Below are 11,410 nucleotides of genomic sequence, written 5' to 3'. Positions count from 1 at the left end.
TCTGAAGATCTAATGATAAACATGACTATAGTTGATAACACTGTATGATATAATATAAATTTGCCAAGAAAGTAGAATTTAAATGTTCTCACAAAAAAAGTTAAATATGAGTGGTGATGAATGTATTAATTAACTAGATTGGAGGAATCCTTTTACAATGTGTACTTAAAGCAAATCACCATGATGTACACTTTAAATATTTTACAATTATATTTGTTAATTATACCTCAATAAAGCTGAAAAAACAAATAGGATCTAACTATACACTGTCTACAAAAGACTCACTTTAGATTTAGTAACACATACAGGTTGAAAATGAAAAGATAGAAAAATATATTCCTTACAAATAGTAACCAAAAGAGAGCAGGTTGGCTATACTAACATCAGGCAAAATACACTTTTTTTTTTCATTTAAGACAGGGAATACTTTATTCAAACCCATCAGAGAAATGGACTGGTTTGGTCTATAACAAAGCATCATGTTTTAAAGCACAGGCCAGTAATTGTATATGAGTATACACTGCTACATATAACTTAACTGACGTTTAAAACAGAATAAGCTTCCTTGTAAAAGCAGCACCATTGTGACATTTTAACTTTAGTACTTCTCTCCTTCTTCTTCACCCTCTCCTTCAACAGAATCCACCCTAACCTCCTCATAATCCTTCTCTAGGAAAACCATGTCCTCATGGGCCTCAGAAAACTCTCCTTCCTCCATGCCCTCACCCACATACCAGTGGGCAAAGGAATGCTTGACATACATTAGGTCAAATTTGTGGTCCAGGTGAGCCAAGGTCTCAGCAATAGCTGTGGTGTTGCTCAGCATGCACACCTCTTGTACTTCGGCCAGGTCTCCACCAGGCACCACAGTGGGAGGCTGGTAATTCATGCCAATTTTGAAGCCAGTGGGGCACCAGTCCACAAACTGGATGGTACTCTTGGTCTTGATGGTGGCATTGGCAGCATTGACATCTTTGGGAACCATGTTGCCATGGTACAATAGGCAGCTAGCCATGTATTTACCATGGTGAGGATCACATTTCACCATCTAGTTTGCTGGTTCAAAGCACTCATTGATGATCTCTGCTACAGAAAGATGTTCATGGTAGGCTTTCTCAGCAGAGATGACAGGGGCATATGAGCCAGAGGGAAGTGGATATGGAGATAGGACACCAAGTTGGTCTGGAATTTGATCAGATTGACATTCAGGGATCAATCAAACCTGAGGGAAGCAGTGATGGAGGATACAATTTGAACTATCAACCTATTAAGGTTAGTGTAGGCTGGGTGCTTGATATTGAGGTTTCCATGATAAATGTCATAGATGACCTCATTGTCAACCATGAAGGCACAATCAGAGTGCTCCAGGATTCCAGGATGGTATGGGTGGTGAGGACGGAATTGTAGGGCCCAACTACAGCTGTGGAAACCTGGGGTACTGGGTAAATGGAGAACTCCAGCTTGGAATTCTTCCCATAATCAACAGAGAGATGCTCCATCAGCAGGGAGGTGAACCTATAACCAGTTCCCCTACCAAAGCTGTGGAAAACCAAGAAGCCCTAAAGACCTGTGCACTGGTCAGCCAGTTTCCGAATTCAGTCCAGGAGAAGGTCAATGATCTCTTTGCCAATGGTGTAGTGTGCACAAGCATAGTTATTGGCAGCATAGTCCTTGTCTATGATCAGCTGCTCAAGGTGGAAGAGCTGGCAGTAGGTACCAGTGCGAACTTTATCAATGACTGTGGGTTCCAAGTCTACAAATACTGTGCTGGGCACATGACTGCCAGTGCCTGTCTCACTGAAGTAGGTGTTGAAGGAGTCATCTTACCACCGAATAGTCTTGTCATTTAGCATCTGGCCATTGGGATGGATGCCATGTTCCAGGCAGTAGAGTTCCCAGGAGGCACTGCAGATCTGGACACCAGCCTGGCCAATGTGAATGGAGATGTACTCTCACATGGTCGTTGCTTTGCGGCTGCAGAGCAGATGGTGAGAGGAAGAAGAGCAGTTGTTGCTTCTTACAGTGTGCCTCTTAGGCAGTTGTTGTAAGAGAACCTGCCCAAAATATACTTTAAATTAAAATAAGTTTACAAGAGAGAAAGAAGGACATTATATAGTAATAAAAGGTGAACTACAGCAAGAGGGTATAATAATTATAAACATATAATAATTAAAAACATATCAATCATGCACTAAATATTAGAGTTCCTAAGTATATGAAGAAAACATTCCTGAAACTAATATAATATTTAATGTTAACTGTAATTGAGAAAAAAGTAAACAAAAAATTGACAGTTTTGAAGGAAGAAATAGCTCTAAAATAACAATAAGATACTTCAAAATTTCACTTTCAGTATGAATTGAACAACCAGGTGAAAGATAAATTAGGAAATCAAGGACTTAAATATCTCTTTAGGCTAATTGGATCTGGTAGATATATTTAAAAAACCTTCTCAACAACAGCAGAAGACAAAATTTTCTCAAGATCACCCACAGCATTCTTCAGATGGAACATGGTAAGTCATAGAAATCTTGATTTAAAAGATTGAAATCATAAAAAGCATTGTATTTAATCACAATGAAATAAAACTAGAAATGAACAGTAGAAGGAAAACCAGAAAATTCACAAATATGTTAAATTAAACAACAAATTCTGAAACAGCCAATGGATAAAGAGGAAATCAAAAAAGAAATTAGAAAGTATCTTTTTTTTTTCCTGTGGGTCTCTCTAATGAACTCTCCTGTGGGAGTGCAGTGGGTGGGAGTTTCTCCAACCACTGCAAACCCCACAGGTTTTTCTAGTCAGAGGTTTTGGGGCTTTACTTCACCACACTGGAACCCTGGGTTGTGCAGTCTGTCTCAAACCCAGTTGTTCCACCCAGTTGATCCACACTCAAATGTGCAATTATCTGCTCTGCTAGCCACTGCCTTGCCCCATCAACCAGCCACCGCCTTGCCCACCTGGTCCTCCAGCCACCCACCTTGCCTCAAGTCCTCTCCTCCCCAGTTGCCCATCTCCGCCCCTCATACCAATCTGGATGAATGTTTCTTCTTTAACTCTTTGGTTGGTGGACTTCCATACAGTTTTTTTTTTATTTTAAATTTGTTGTTGTCCTTCTTTTCATTGTGCAATGAGACACAGTGTATCTACCTACACCTTCATCTTGGCTGGAACTCCATTTTTTTATTTTATTTGACCTTTTAAAAAAAGTTTCCTTTTTTCCACAATTGAATACAATAGTATCTGTGGGCTTACCCTATATAGCCATTATCAAGTTAAGGGATTCTCACTGTATATTGTTTTGTTGAGAGTTTTTTAAATCATAAATTGATATTGAATTTTGCCAAATGCTTTTTCTGCATCTTTTTAAATAATCACATGACTGTAATTCTTAATTTTGTTGATTTGTAAGTCACCTTAAGGTTTTAAAAGATTTTGAACCAGGTGTGTATCTTTGGTATGATTCCTGCTTAATTATAATGTATAATTCTTTGAACATACTGAGAAATTCAGTTTTCTATTATTTTGTTAAGAATTTGTGGCATCTGTGTTTGTTAGGGATATTGGCCTGTAAATCATTTCCTTTGTTGTGTCTTTGTTTAGTTTTGTTATTGGATTAATGCTGGCCTCAGAATATGAGTTTGAAAATGTTAATTTTTGGTTTTTAAAATAGTTTGAAGAGAAGAGGTACTAATTATTATTTAAATATTTGGTAGACTTCACCTGTAAGCAATCAACTACAAACAAACAGAGAATCTCCATAGAAAATACCTTGAGACAAATGAAAATGAAAACACAACATACCAAAACTTAGGGGATGCAGTAAAAGCAGTGCTGAGAGGGAAATCTATGACGGAAAATGCTTACATTAATTATAAAAAATCTCAAATCAACAATGTAACTTTAAACCTTAAGGAAGTTGAAAAGAAGAACAAAATAAAGCTAAAATGGGCAGAAAGAAGGAAATAATAAAAATCAGACTAGAGATAAAATAGAGAATAGAAACAATAAAAATCAATGAAACCAAAAGTTGATTCCTCAAAATTACCAACAAAATTAACAAAGTTTTAGCTAGATTGACAAAAAATAAAAAAGAGTAAAGTCAAATAACTAAAATTTAAAATGAGAGAGGAACACTACTACTAGTTTTACAGAAATGAAAAGAATTTCAGGAGAGTACATGAACAATTTAATGTTCCTCAAATTGAGTTATCTAGATGAAAAAGACAAATTCTGAGAAACACAACCTACTCAGACTGAATCATAGAGAAAATCAGAATAGACCTATACCTTGTAAGGAGATTGAATCATTAATCAAAACATTTTAATGAACAAACTCTCAGGACCAGATGACTTCACTGTTGAATACTACCAAACACTTAGAGAAGAACAGAACACCAATCTTTCTCAACTCTTTGAAAGAACTAAAGAGGAGGGAACACTTTCTAACTCATCCTATAAGGCCATGATATCAAAGCCAGACATAAACATTATAAGAAAAAACAAACCAATATTCCTTATGAATAAGGAATATGATGCAAAATCCCCAACAAAATACTGGTAAACCAAACTCAATAGCATATTAAAGGGATTATTCACCATGAAAAATGGAATTTATTCTTGGAATCCCAAAGGTGGTTCAACATAAGAAAATCAACAAGTGTTATATACCACATTAACTAAAATTGAAAATGAATAGTAGAAGCTCTGGCCAGATTGCTCAGTTAGAGCATTGTCTCTATATGTCAATGTTTCAGGATTGATCCCTGGTCAGGGCACATGTAAGAAGCAACCAATGAATGCATAAATAAATGGAACAACAAATTGGTGTTTATCTCTTTCTCTCTCTCTAAAATACAATAAACTAAAAAAATTAAAAAGATGAATGAGAGAAAATCTATGGAAAAAAGAAAATAAATAAAAAAAAACAAGACAGAGGAGTAGGTAGATATGCTTTGCCTCCTTGCACAACCAAAAGAAGGATAACACCTAATTCAAAAATAAAAAACACAACCAGAACTGCCAGAAAATTGAACTGTATGGAAGTCCAACAACCAAGAAGTTAGAGAAGAAACACTCATCCAGACTGGGAGAAGGGGTGGAGTCGGGCAGCCGGGGCTGAGAGGACACATGGCAAGGCAGTGCCTGGCAGACCACGTGGGTAAGGCAGTGGCAAGTGTACCAGGAGGTCCCACATTTGATTGCAGATAAACTGGGAGGAACAAGTGGAGAGTGAGACAGACCACACAACCCAGGGTTCCAGAGTTGGGAAATAAAGCCTCAGAAACTTTGGCTGTAAAAACCTGTGAGAGTTGCAGCAGTGGAAGAAACTGTCAGTCTTTAAGAAGAGTCTCTTGGAGGGGCCCACAGTGTCCTAAATGTAAACAAACCCTACCACCCAGGAATCAGCACCAGGAAAGCACCACAATTCACTTGTAGGAAGCAGGGATGTGACTGAAAGCAGGGTGAGTGCCAAGCAAGCTGCATTGTTCCCTGTCTAAGCCTTCCTCATAACCTCTAGCTGTAAAAATCTGTGGTGGTTTCATGTGCAGAGGAAACAGACTCTCTCAAGAGAGTCTGTTTGAAGGTACCACAGAGTGCTAGAACACACACAAGCCTACCCAGGGAATCAACACCAGGGCAGCAACTGGAAGGGGGCAGTCACTTGCAGGAAGTGGAGAAGTGACTGAAAGTGAAGTGAGAAGCAAGCAAGCAGCATAGTTCCCTCTCTGATGACTCCCCCACATACAGTGCTACAATGGTGTGAAGTGTGTTGCCCTGCCCTGGCGAACACCTAAGCCTCCGCAACTTACAATGTAACAGGTGTGCCGAGACAAAGATATATGGCCCAAATGAAAGAACAGGTCAAAACTCCAGAAAAATAACTAAGCAATGAAGAGATAGACAACCTATCTGATGCAGAGTTCAAAACACTGATAATCAGGATGCTCACAGAAATGGGTGAATATGGTTGCAAAATAGAGGAAAAAGTGAAGGCTATGAAAAGTGAAATAAAGGAAAATGTACAGGGAACCAACAGTGAAGGGAAGGAAACTGGGACTCAAATCAACAATTTGGAACAGAAGGAAGAAAGAAACATTCAACCAGAGCAGAATGAAGAAACAAGAATTCAAAAAATGAGGACAGGCTTAGGAACCTCCAGGACATTGGTAAAAATCCCAATATCTGAATCATAGGGGTGCCAGAAGGAGAAGAGGAATAGCAAGAAACTGAAAACTTATTTGAAAAAATAATGAAAGAAAACTTCTCCAATCTGGTGAAGGAAGTAGACATACAAGCCCAGGAAGCTCAGAAAGTCTCAAATTGGATGGACTCAAAAAGTGCCACACCAAGACATACCATAATTAAATTGACAGAGACTAAAGATAAAGAGAAAATCTCAAAAGCAGCGAGAGAAAAGAAGAGAATTACCTACAAGGGAGTTCCCATAAGATTATCAGCTGGTTTCTCAACAGAAATATTACAAGCAAGAAGGGGCTGAAAAGAAGTATTCAAAGTCATAAAAAGCAAGCACCTACGTCCAAGATTACTCTATCCAGCAAAGCTATCCTTTAGAATGGGAGGGCAGATAAAGTGCTTCCAAGATAAGATCAGGTTATAGGAGTTCATCACCAAGTCCTTATTATATAAATGTTAAGGGGATTTATCTAAGAAAAAGAAGATCAAAACTATGAACAGTAAAATAACAACAAATTCACAACTATCAACAACTGAACCTAAACAAACAAACAAACAAACAAACAAACAAACAAACCCAAACCAAAAACCAAACCAAACTAAGCAAACAGCTAGAACAGGAACAGAACCATAGAAATGGAGATCATATGGAGGGTTATCAGCTGGGAAAGGGAAGGCAGAGCATGGGGGAAATGGTACAGGGAATAAGAAGCATAACTAGTAGGTATAAAATAGATAGTGGGAGGTTACGTACAGTACAGAAAATGGAGAAGCCAAAGGACTTACATGTACAACCTATGGACATGAACTAAGGGGTGAAATGCTGGAGGGAATGAGGATACTGGGAAAAAGGGGAGAAAAAAGAATGGGACAACTGTAATAGCATAATCAATAAAGTATACTTTAAAAAAGGTATGACCATATTTATTAAACTTGAGGTGAGGTGGGTAGGAAAGAGGGAGGAAAGCATATTCAGGAGTGAGTTCTCAAACTAAAGCCTGGAACTAGTGTCCGGACTGGTGGAACTTTTCCTTTCCTAGAGATGAGTGGGAGGGAGCAGTGCTCACAGCATTGCTCCTGCTGATTCCCTCTTCAGTCCCACTTTCTATTTCCATTCTTGGCTATCAGATGGCATTCTGGGAATCAGGATATTGCTATTATCTATAAGTTACTCATAGAGTTGAAAGTTAAATCTATAAGCAAAGAAAAAGAATATGAGGAGTAACTGCTTACATTGTAGGGCAGGAAGATGGACTCAAGGGTTACAAAAAAAACACAATCCCATAGGAAGGAATCCTATTCTTGTTCCCAGATAATCTCTTCTTAAGTTAATCATTATTTCTTTAAAAATAAGGGAAAAATTATGATGGGGAGCTACATAAGAAAATTACATAGCTTTGAAAACTAAATAGAAGAACTCAACAGATGCATTTTATTTTTATTTTTCTCCTTTATGCTCCAATCTTTCCCCTTTCAAGCTACACATTATGAGCTCCACCACTATTAAGCTATTGATTTATCCATTCAACTGATTCTGTCTTTATTCTTCCAGGTTCTGATATATCACTTCATTTTTTAGTCCAGTAATTCTTGTGCTTGATACTGCAGGTAAAGGGAAAGGAGGGGAACATCAAATTTAAAAACAAACAAACAAACAAACAAACAAACAGTCCTTGGAATGAAAGCTCAAGCTGACTCTGAGCACTTTCCTTCATAGTGGTACTGGAAGCTTAGTTCTTCTCACTGTCCAGTAAAGAATTACAGATGAGTGAGGCAGAAGTGGATGAGCAAGTGTTTTATTAGTATCTTCTCAAGGGAGAGAATGGGCCTGCTGAGGGTGGCAGGAAGAGCTTAGCATGGAAGAAGCAACAGGAGAGCCTAGGCTGGTTGCCTTAGCTCACTGGAAAGTCAAAGAAAAGGGGCCTTAGAGATAGGTTCAGGGGATAAGCCAGAGACAAATTCCCAACTGCCCATTGCCTTAGAATTTCCGAGGCAGGTGCCTGTGAAGAAAAGTGTGCAGGGTGGGGAGAAGAAAGGAGAGGAAATGGCACTGGCTGCTCCCCACAGGGAGAGCACAGTACTGGCAGGCCCTTTTCCTTGAAGCTTTTATCTGTTTCTTACAGGCAGGAATCTTAGGGGAGGTCTCAGGGGAAGAATTCAGCAGAATATTCATCAGTTCTCCAGGTGTGCCCTTTTAGGGTCTTGGTCTCCTCTGATTCGTCAATAGCAGGGTGGCAGGGATGGGGGGGTCTTTAGTCATTGCAGTCAGTGCTGGAGTTGCCTACTTTTTTTGCTGCTTTTCTGGGCATGGAGCTGAAATACAACTGAGGCCTAGATGTTATCTCCAAGGAGGAAAGGCCAGGGGAGGAGAGGCTACTCTGGGGGTGAGCTCCTTGTTTTCCCAGTTCTGTCTCTCCAGGCACTGGGGCTTTCTGCCCATGTGACCACCTGCACCTGGCTGTAAGTTGCTCGGCCATTAGGTTCAACTGTCTGTCTTAAGTTTTCCTATTCCACTTGCCAAGGAATTTTCCTAGTTTCTTACTATCTTGTCTCAATAGTACAAGTAACAACATTATAACTGTTGAGTGGTGTTTAAGTAACTGCGGCACTTCTGGTTTCCATGTATTTATTCTGCCCTTTTCTTTGTGATTACAGGTAGTTTTGCCTGGATCTCTTCAACAATCGACTTAGTCTGATCATGGGCAATGCCAATGTAATGATCAATCTGGGTTTTGTACTTCTCATAAACAACTGGAACACTGAAAATGAGCAGTTTAGCAAGAATTAGAAGGCTGATTTCATTGAAAATGGCACTAACATGGGCCATCAGCCACATGAAGACAACAACTTCAAGGAGTCAACAAGATCTTCTACCAGAAAGAGACAAAAAATGAGTTTCAGGGCCCTGTTAGTGTGCACCAGGGAAGTACTCAGGTCATTTGGGAAAGCTTCTAGGACAGAGTAATGTCTACATCCAGGTAGGCCTTGAATGGATGGCCTTCTTCTGACTTTTGTACAGCTTGGAGGACAGACTTGTAGACATGAAGCTGATGGTGACAGAGAAAGAGTCAGGATAAGGTAAGAAACCCGGCTGATGACACTTAGAGCTGCCAGGGAAAGCAGCACGATCAGCGTGGTGCCAAAGACAAATCTAGTCTCCTGCACATCTCACTGGATAACCAGAAGATAGATACTGCACTGCACAGCAGGTGCCACAGCTCTTTGCCCCCAGGGCAGGGAAGACTTCTGGGCTACCCCCATACCCCACTGCTGCTGCAGAGTGCAGAGGGCTCAGCCCCAAGGACAACAAGGAGATGCTTGGGGACTGAGTGGCCACTGACAGTTCTGCCATAGCTGCTCAGGGGCAGGAACAGGGAAAGAGAAAGAAAATAATAGGACAGGGGACTCTTCAAAATCCTGTCTTTCCTCCTGCTCCAAGGACAGACCAAAGAACAATTGAAAATCTTAACTAAAAACATAACATCTGAAATAAAAATTTACTGGATTTACTCAGTAAATCAGATGGTAAATGTCAGAAGCATCAATGAGCTTGGAGAGAAATCAAACAAATAGAACCAATCTGAAAGAGAGAAAGAAAAAACATTGGCAACAGAATGAACACAAGCTCAGGGACCTGTAAACAATATTTAAAAACCCTAACACACTTGGATTTGGGGTCCGAGAAAAATAAGAGAAATAAAATTGGGCAGTAAACATATTTAAAGAAATAATGGCCAACATTTTCTCAAAGTTGGTGAAGGACACATTTACAGATTCAAGAAGGTCAGCAAACCCATATAGAATAAATAACAAAAAATTGCGACTTCCAGCCAAGACGGAGGCATAGGTAGACACACTGTGCCTCCTTGCACAACCCAAATAAGGACAACAACAATTTAGAAACAAAATAACAACCAGAACTGATGGATAATTGAACTGCATGGAAGTTGGACAACCAAGGAGTTAAAATAGACACATTCATTCATTCAACCTGTAGGAAAGGCAGAGTTGGGCGGCCAGGCGGAGAGCGGCCAAGGCACAAAAAGTGGTGACACTGGGTGCACAAGGCATCCTGGGCACTCAAGATGATAGTGGGTAGACCCTGGGTGTGCAGGTGGCAGCTGGCAGACCCTGGGCACAGGGTGGCAACAGGCAGACGCAGTGAGGTGGCGATTGTGAAGCGAGGCACTGCGTGCAAGGCAACTGGCTGACTGGGTGGCCCCACATTCATCCACAAGAAAATCCAGATGAAACTGGGGAGCCAGAAAGACCATGCAGCCCAGGGTCCCAGTGCCGGGAAATTAAGCCTCAAACACTGATTGAAAACACTTGTGGGAGTTGAGGCACAGGGAGAGACTCCCAGCCTCACAGAAGAGTTCGTTGGAGAGGCCCACAGGGTCCTGGAGCATAGACAAGCCCACCCACATGGGAATCAGCACCAGGAAGACCCATTTTGCTTGGGGGAAGTGGCAGAAGGGACTGAAATCCGACAGAGAGAAGAGCAAGCTCCATCGTTCCCTTTTGGACCCCTCCCCCACATACAGCGTCACAACCCAGCAACCGGTTGACCTGCCCTGGAGAACACCTAACGCTCTGCCCCTCACTACAGAACAGGCTCATTAAAAAGGCCCAAACGGAAGAACAGATCAAAGCCTCAGAGCAAATATAACTAAGTGACGAAGAGATAGCCAACCTATCAGATGCACAGTTCAAAGCACTGGTGATCAGGATGCTCACAGAATTGGTTGAATCTGGTCACAAATTAGATGAACAAATGAAGGCTATGATAAGAGAGATGACGGAATATGCACAATGAGCCAATAGTGATGAGAAGAAAATTGGAATTCAAATCAATGGAGTGGACCAGAAGGAAGAAAGAAACAACCAAACAGAAAAGAATGGAGAAATATGAATTCAGAAAAATCAGGAGAAGCTTAGGAACCTCCAGGACATCTTTAAACATTCCAACATCCAAATTACAGGGGTACCAGAAGGGGAAGAGGAGGAACAACAAGTGGAAAAGTTATTTGAACAAATAATAAAGGAGAACTTCCCAACTATGGCAAAGAAAATAGACTTCCAGGAAGCTCAGAGAGTCCCAAAGAAGTTGGACCCAAGAAGGAACACACCAAGGCACATCAAAATTACATTAGTCAAGATTAAAATGAAGGAGAGATTCCTAGAAGCAGCAAGAGATAAGGAAACAGTTACC

The 11,410-nt window shown here is 40.4% G+C and overlaps 2 pseudogenes; both read right to left on the bottom strand.

The window, feature by feature from the left end:
- Positions 1 to 598: 598 nt before the first annotated feature.
- On the bottom strand, positions 599 to 1,958 carry LOC123810437 (annotated as a pseudogene).
- A 6,866-nt stretch (positions 1,959 to 8,824) lies between these two features.
- LOC123810474 lies at positions 8,825 to 9,550 on the bottom strand (annotated as a pseudogene).
- Positions 9,551 to 11,410: the final 1,860 nt, after the last annotated feature.

Source organism: Phyllostomus hastatus, unplaced genomic scaffold, assembly GCF_019186645.2.
Source record: "Phyllostomus hastatus isolate PE091 unplaced genomic scaffold, TTU_PhHast_1.1 phas_scaffold_60, whole genome shotgun sequence".
Taxonomy (NCBI): Eukaryota; Metazoa; Chordata; class Mammalia; order Chiroptera; family Phyllostomidae; genus Phyllostomus; species Phyllostomus hastatus.
Note: the sequence above shows the minus strand (reverse complement) of the source record. Positions and strands in the feature narration are given on the sequence as shown.